General features: G+C 41.3%; 1 pseudogene; it reads right to left on the reverse strand.

The window, feature by feature from the left end:
- Positions 1–4,630: 4,630 nt before the first annotated feature.
- Positions 4,631–5,896, reverse strand: LOC116093357 (annotated as a pseudogene).
- Between the last annotated feature and the right edge of the window lie 2,561 nt (positions 5,897–8,457).

Genomic DNA, 8,457 nt, shown 5'->3' on the forward strand with positions numbered 1-8,457 from the left:
TGACCAATAATTGTTTCTGTCTTAAAGAATTACAGGGATGGAAATGGAGAGGAGCCTGAGGAAAAGAATGTCCAGAGATAGGTCCAAAGTGGGATCCAGCTTAAGGGGAGGTCCCAAGGCCTGACACTATTACCAAAGCTATGGAGTGCTCACAGAAAGGGACCTTTCATGACTGCACTATGGAAAACCCAACAAGCAGCTGAAATAATCAGATGCAGATATTTGCACCTAACCAATGAAAAGAAGCAGCTGACTGCTGTGGTTGAATTAGGGAAGACTGAATGAAGCTGAAGAGAAGAGTGATCCTGTAGTCTCAATTAATCTGTACCCCCTAGATCTCTCAAACAGTGGACCACCAAACTTGCAGCATAGGCCAACTGATATGAGGCCCCCAACACGGACTTCCGGGTCTGTGTTCATTCAGAGATGATGCATCTAACCCTCAAGAGACTGGAGGCTCTAGGGAGTTTAGAGGTCAGGTAGGGTGAGGGGTGGGGACATCCACATGGAGACAGGGTGTCAGGATGAGGTATGGGATGTGGAACAGTCAGAGGGTGGATGGGGAGAAAATATGTAGAGTAAAAAATAAATTAATTTTACAAAAGATACTGTGGAAAAAAAAAGATTTCATCCAAAGAAGTCTTCAGTTCAGTTCAGTTCAGTTCAGTCTGCATCTCGCAGACATATGTAACTCCAACTCCAGGAGATCATGTCATTTTATGTCATCCATGGGCACTTACACATATGTGGCACACACATACCCCCCTCACTCACATACACCACATTTTAAAAGGAGGGTGCTTTTGAATATAAGTAAAAGTTTCAAAACATTTGTTCAAGACAGGAAGACAATATGAATCCTCTCTAATACTTTACTGATTTAAGGCATGGTCTTGTGTATCCCAGACTGGCCTTGAAGTCATTACATAGCTGAAGATGAACTTATGTAGCTGAAGATTTCTGATCATCCTGGCTCCACTTCCCAAATGCTGGGATTATAGATGCATGTCACCTATATTTGGTGCTAGAGTTAAAACCTAGGGCTTTGTGTATGGCAGTCAAGCATTCTACTGAGCCATATTCATAGCTGCACAATAATCCATTTGTTAGATGGATTTTGAAAAATAAGTTATTTTTTACATTTTAAACCTTATATTGTGATCATATTCTTTCCCCTTTCAGATAACCACCCACTTGATTTTGTGTCCTTTCTCTTTCAATTTCAAATGAAATTTGTGATTACCTATTTCTACCTTTAACATCATCTAATAAAACTGGATTTACAACTTGAATTTAAATCAGAATTTTTTCCCTTGTCTAAGTAGCTCCTAATTCTCCTTGCAGGACCATCACTCTACTGTACTCTATGTTAGAGATTTGGACTTCGTTACCTGACTATCAGATATTGTAGGAATACAGTCTGAAGGCTGACTTTGCAGATGCATCTGTTCTTTACCAACATTTCCCAGCCCTGGTTGTGTGACATGTGTGAGTATTTTGTTTCTCTCCTAGAACTGACTGAACCAAACTGAAGAAGGCTCTACTGTGGCAGGAACAGCCTCTCAACTGAAAAACATTTATTGAGAATGTCTTTGTTGTTGTATGGTAAGCATAAATCATCCAACACTCTGGATACTTAAATGGCATAACTGATTTATCACACCAGGACAATAAGGCATATTTTATACTGTTCTGCCAGGTTTGTAAGAATTTCCATCTTAGTTCTATTCCAAGTGATAATCCAGTAGCTTGTGTAAGAGCAGAAAAAGCATATGCAATGCACAAATCAGAACTTCCTCCTCCTTGAGCTTATAATACACTAGGGATTTCAGATAGTCAACAAGTAATGAAGAATACTATGTTGTAATTTTAAAATACTGTTAAAGGGCTATGGAAGAAACAAAACATAGAAGAGAAAGAATCCCTGCCCAGTTTGTGTGTGTGTGTGTGTGTGTGTGTTCGCACATGTGTGTGTGTGAATTTAAAATGTGCTCATTTTAAAAGTCTCAAAGTGTACCCTTTTACTGAAATATACTCTCAGCATGTTTTCCAACTCGGCCTGGAACATTTGGGCTCATGTTATACTCTTTGCTTTAGAGTCCAAAGTAGCCGAGAAAACAAGGAGTATCAACACACTGGGTAGAAGTTTTGGGTTGCTACATATCTGAGCAGAGATATGTAGATGGTACAGTAGAACAATACAGGAAAATCTTGGAAGAAAAAGTTTGAGAAGCAGAGCAGAGAAAATTCCCAGGATCAGATGAGGGAGTGTATCTGTTGTCAGAATTGTTAGGTTTAGATTCTGCAACCCATCTTTGATAGACCAATTAAAGAGATAAATAATAGCAAGAAGCAGAAAAAAAGGGAATTCTTTCAATGTACCCACATTGGGAAGAGGAACAAAGGTCAGTGACCAAATCTCCTCAAGTCCATCTTCAGATTCCTGACATGAAGTTTATGTTCAAGTACAAGGCCATAGATATTCATCACTAAGTAGTCCTGATCTAGGTATATTCCTGGCCATTGCTGACCCATCATTGTCTTGGCTCCAGTCTCTAATGTAAGGTGGAATGATAAGTTGTCAGAACTATGAGAAATCTTTTTCCAGGAAAAGAAGCTTCTCTTGGCCTGGTATCAGATATCAGGATTTTCCTTCTCCCAGTATGGGATTTCTGGAGAAATTCTGTTCTTTCTATTTTTAGATTTATTTGTATTCTATGTGTGAGCATTTTGTTTACCTGTATGTCTGTGCACAACTCATGTGTTCTGTGCCCATAGAAGCTCCAAAAAGGACATCAAATCTCTTGAAACTGCATTATTAATGGCTGTGAACTACCATGTGGGTTCTAGAAGCTAATCCTGGGTCTTCTGCAAGATCAGCAAAGCTTTTTGTTCTTTTTAGAGTTGAGTGAGTGATTTATTAGTGAAGTGAAAACCATGTACAACACACAGCACAACTGGAGGGTTGTAGACACCAGTACAAAGGGCATGGAAGCTTCTGTATCATAGATCATCTCAGAGTATGAATGGAATATTGTGAGCTCAGGCAAGGCAGGCAAGGGCAAAGAGAAACAAGAAATGCAGTAACCCAAGTAGGTATAGCCTTTTCAAATTCCTGAGCACAATGCCCTAGAGCTGGAACATCCAACTTGTTCTTATGGTCCTCAAGCTATATCCTTCTATTATAATCCCAAAGGAGCCTCAATTCAACTACTGAGACCAACAGCATGCTAACCTGGAATGGAACTCCCAAAGAAAAACTAGTGTATGGTGATGGAGAGCTCTCTGACCTCTACCAATGACACTCCCATCTATGTTTTTAAAATAATCACACCTAATATTCCTCCTTGCTCACTCTACCAGCAACCACAGGGAACCCAACAATGACCCAAAGAGCCTTAAATGGACCCAAAGTCCTTAGGTGGACTTGAGTTAGGCAGTGTATTCAGTTTGGTTCTAGAGACATATTTAATTTGTATTCCATTTGTCTGGTGAAGGTTAGAGCCCTGATAAACCGGAACTTTCCTCAGGAAACATGGAAGAGTAACCTTCAAAACACATGTGCCAATTAATTCTAGAGTTTCACAATAAGACCAGAAGGGGCAGGGAACAAATTTCTTCATGGAGCATAGTCATCGATGCTGGACAGCCACAGCCAAAGCTCTTGCTAAGACAGGGTGATGGAGGGGAGGGTCAGAACAGGCATCAGCACTAGGTATGGTGCTGAAAAGGTAACATATGAAACAGACATTGCCCAGCCCCATGCTACCCTGAATCCCACAAATAGGAACATCAAAGGAAAGGACAAAGAAAGGTTTTAAGTTTTGTTGATTTTTTTTCTATTCTCCTTTCCAAAAAAAAAAAAAAAAAAAAAAAAAAAAAAAAAAGGAAATAAATTAAATTGCCAACAATGTGGCTGGGCTATAGAAGAGGACAGACACAACCAAGATTGGGTAACAGATGGGGCTTTTGACTCTGGAAATATAAACAAACAACACCAAAGGAAATCAAGCTAACTACAATCACAGGGCTGGAGAAGGGCCTACAGAGGCAATATAGACACGTCTTAAGAGGCAGTGCCTATCCTAGTTCAGCAGAGCCAGACAGCAGCTTCCTGCTGAGTTTATGAACACCAATAGTCTAATGCCTACCCCTTCCTTCCCTTCCCTAATTATGAAAAAGTTTAGAAAAGAGTTCAATGGACACTTCAGCAACCTACCCTGTACACCCAGCAAGGCTTGTACCTTCACAGGGGACCTAGACAGGGATGTGCTCGGCACAAAGGTCTTCCCCAAGGTCTGTTAAAGAGGACCAAGTCCTGACCTCACTAGTTAGAGGAATTTGGTTACACCCTTAGTCCTTCTGCTGGATATCTGCTCGCTCCTCAGAGCTGCTTTCTCAATGCTGCATGGAGTCAGTAAGTCTGCCTGCTCTGATTCCCTGGTTTTGAAAGAGAGGGACAATTAGAAATACCTCACTCTACCCTGATCCTCTAGGGATTTCTTTGTGCTTTCTGAAAATATTTGGGAACCAGGGATCTTAGTCAGGAATATACAGAACTGGGGATTTCTCCACCCTGACTGAAAATTTTATAGATATTGTAGGGGAAGGAATATAGCAAAGGCAGAAATTTTGGGTTTCCCACTGAAAGGCTGAGCAAAATGCCCACCCCCAGGTCTTTCATTCCAGAAAAGCAGGGAATACTTGAATCAAGTACAAACTATAGTATATAGGTTGTGGGAGAAGTCAGAGTTCAGCTGCTGGAGCAATGGGTTTTTCCAACGCTACCTCTTCCTGATAGCCAATTACGCTCTTATATCTCCTCTGTACCATGAGCAATATATTAATGAGCCCTGGCTCCTGCATCATGTTGTCACCTATGTGCTGGTTCTCGCAATCTATCAGTACTACAACCTGCTTGCCAGGGATGCACTTGACTACATAGTTCTCATAGTAGCACTGGTTCATCTGTCTTGTCTCTAGTGTGGCCAGACCCTGGGGCCTGCTGTATTCAAGGGCATTTTTGCTCAGGTCATTTACAGTAGAGGCTGGGAAGCTGCTTTCCACAGAGGAGTGCTTGATTAGTCTGGAGCATAGTGTCAGAAGTGGAGATCATCCCTCCCCAGTGGGTCCCTCTTGCCAGCAGCTGTGGGGAATTCACCCACTCTAAGGTCTCCTTGTACTCGATTATCTCCTCCAGGTTCTGAAGGTTGGGGTTGACACTCTGTATAGCTCGCATATATGCCTTCAGCAGCTGAATGTCTTGCTTCTGTTCTGCCAGTTGATGCTTGTGTTCAGCAGATGTCTTCTCCAGCTCTGAGATGCACATCTGCTGCTGCTGGACCATGGAGAGCAGGTGCTTAATGCAATTGTGGTTTGGCATATTGGGCATCTCAAGGCCACAGCCCTGCTCACAGGTCACAGGCTGCTTAGGGTTGAAGTCACAGTCAGTGAGGTGGGACGCGAGGTGGTCAAGTCTGACAAGAGCTCTGCAGCCAGATACAGTGTTGTCACAGGCAATCTGTAGATTTGACAACATGTTTCGCATGATCCGAGGTACTGGATGCAGGTGGGCAACTGTGACAATGCTGTGGTCTACCGGACATGTCTGCTGCTAAGAGAACCACTGGATGATGCAGGTATTGCAGAAGGCATGCTCACAATGAGGCACTTGTACTGGTTCCTCCAAGACTCCATTGCAAATAGGGCAGATAAGGTCCTCATCGACGTGCCCCTGGAAACGGGTTACATCATACCCCATGTCTCATCATTAAAACTAAGGTCCTTTTAAGAGATGGAGGCAGATTCCCTGTTTACAAGGATTCAACCACCGATGCCTCTGTTCAGTGCCACTCAGGAGATGCTACGAGTATATCATCCTGTTGGCTATTCTCCATCTGAGTCTTTCTTCCTAGTGACAAGTTTCATGGCTCAGGAGTGGTTGTGATGTCACAATCAGGAATGCTTGCACAGCCTGGCTTCTTTGGACACTGAGGCCTAACTACAGCTGATGCCCCAGCGCAGCCTGGGTGCCTAGTCTCAGTGTTTCCCTGTAGGGGAAGGGGAATGGAAGGATTGCAGCAAAGGTCTTAAGCATTGAATCATTTCTCTAGCCCCAAATTCCATTTTTGGGAAACATTGTTTCAATAGTCTGATAGCCAAGGGAAAGAGCATAATTTTTTTTCATAATATCTTTTTTGTTGTTGTTGTTGTTGTTTTGTTTGTTTGTTTTTTGTTTTTAAGACAGGCTTTTTCTTTATATCCCTGGCTGTGCTGGACTCACTCTGTAGACCAGGCTGACCTTGAACTCAGAAATCCGCCTGCCTCTGCCTCCCAAGTGCTAGGATTAAAGGCATGTGTCACCACTGCCCGGCTCATAATATCTTTCTTGAGTCCAGGATAGTTACAAACCTAGTGTGCTCCAGTCTACTGTCAACAGAGCAGTTGCAATGCATCCTGGTGAATCCAGAGGCAAATCATAACCACAACAGTGATTCACATACTCCTTACGGTCTGTCTCTCAAAGAAAAAAAGTCTTCAAAATGCCCCATAAAACTCTCCTTGAACTTACTCCTGCCTTTTTACTACCCAAGGCACACTAGGTTCCAAGAAGGGAAATGCTGAGCCAGAGATTTCAAGGACACCACAAGAAAACCTACAGAATCAACTAAACCTGGGTCTATAGGGCCTTACAGAGGCTGAACCACCAAACAGGGAGCATGAATGTGATAGATCTGGGCCTTTTGCACATATGGATGTAACAGATGGGAAGCTTGGTGTTCACATAGGACCCCTTAGAGCAAGAGCAGGGACTGTCTCTGACTTTGTTGCCTGCCTTTATGTCCCTTTTTCCTAGCTGCTGAGCTGTCTTGTCTAGCATTAATAGGAGGAGATGTGCCTAGAACTACTGCAATTTGATATTCTAAGGCTTGTTGCCATCCATGGGAGGCCTCCCCTTTTTGAGGAAAAAGGGAGGAGGGCAGATGTGGGAGAAGAGACTGGAAGAAGAGGGTGGAGGGAAGCTGATATCAGGAGGTAAATAAATAAATAAACTAATAAAAAAAAAAGCCCTGGGAATTTTCATGTGTTTTTGGTTTTCTAAACATGGAAAGGCACTAGAAAGGTGATGTACCAACTTCTGCTTCTACATACATACAGACAGACAGACATATGTACATCACTTCATCTGATTTTTAAAACTCAGTATCATTTGTGATATTCTTTACAAGAACCTACTAAACATAAGCATGGTGGTTGTCTATATTGTGTGAGTTTCTCAGGGGTATCAGTGATGGAAACAATGAGCTATCTCTGGCAGTAGCCTAAGAAGTTCCTTTCCCCTTTAGGGATATTCACTCAGGTGAACCAAGGATTCCTGGCTTCACTACAAAACAGAATTTCAGATTGAGCCATTATGAATCAGAATTGGATTTTATAAAAAGGCATTTTCAACATGAATTTTAAGTACAGGATTAATATAAAGAGATGTGCTGTCAGGGAACAAAATAAGATGTACCCAACCATGGTTATGGATTTTTTAAGGATCTTAAGACACAGTTAAGTGTCTTTACAATGAGTCTCTCTCTGTCTCTGTATCTGTGTCTGTCTGTCTCTGTCTCTCTCTTCATACACACACACACACACATACCTACACATATATTATATACATACAAACTTATATATATATATATATACACACACACACATATATATGTATGTATTGATTGTGTGTATTTTAGTTTTAGTAGACTTTACATCCTTAAAGGTTTCTAGAAGCCCTTTTATGAAATACTGTTCAAAGGGTGTAGTCTACAAGTTTTGAAGGTCAGATTTCCTTTGTAGACAAAGTTGACAGTGCTATCTAAATTGTCAGATGGAAACTGAGTGCTAAAAGTTGAGGTTGCATGTCATTCTGGCCCTAAGTAAGCACAAATGCATTTCCTATGTCACATATTGTCTCTTTGGCACTTTCCCAATCAGTGTTGTTTGAAGTGATTAGAGCTTTATTACCCTGAGACATAAGCTAAATCAATGTCTGTAAAGATCTTGTTATAAATGTAGCCTTGAAGCTTCTGTATCATAGCAATATAGAAAACTGATCATCACTCATCAATCAGGAAAAAAAAATCATCCAAGCAGAAAAGGAATTTCATAACTAACCTTTTTTTTTTTTTGGTTTTGGATTGTTAAGACAGGGAACTAACCATTTTCAATGTCTGGCCTCTGTTCAATGTTAAGAGTATCAGGGCTTTCTGTTGTACTTATTTTTAAAAATTCATCAAAATAATGACCAAAATACTATACTCTGGTTTTATGTAGTAAGAGGTAAACTTTCAAGAAGCTTCACTGAAAGGCATCTTCTGAGTTTTACCATGCAGCCATTAAACTAGAAAGAAATCTTCCTGTTTTCTACAGTAGGAACCAACAGCTGTACATGTCAATGGAGTATGTCTTAGC

This window comes from Mastomys coucha, chromosome X (assembly GCF_008632895.1).
Source record: "Mastomys coucha isolate ucsf_1 chromosome X, UCSF_Mcou_1, whole genome shotgun sequence".
NCBI classification, from domain to species: domain Eukaryota; kingdom Metazoa; phylum Chordata; class Mammalia; order Rodentia; family Muridae; genus Mastomys; species Mastomys coucha.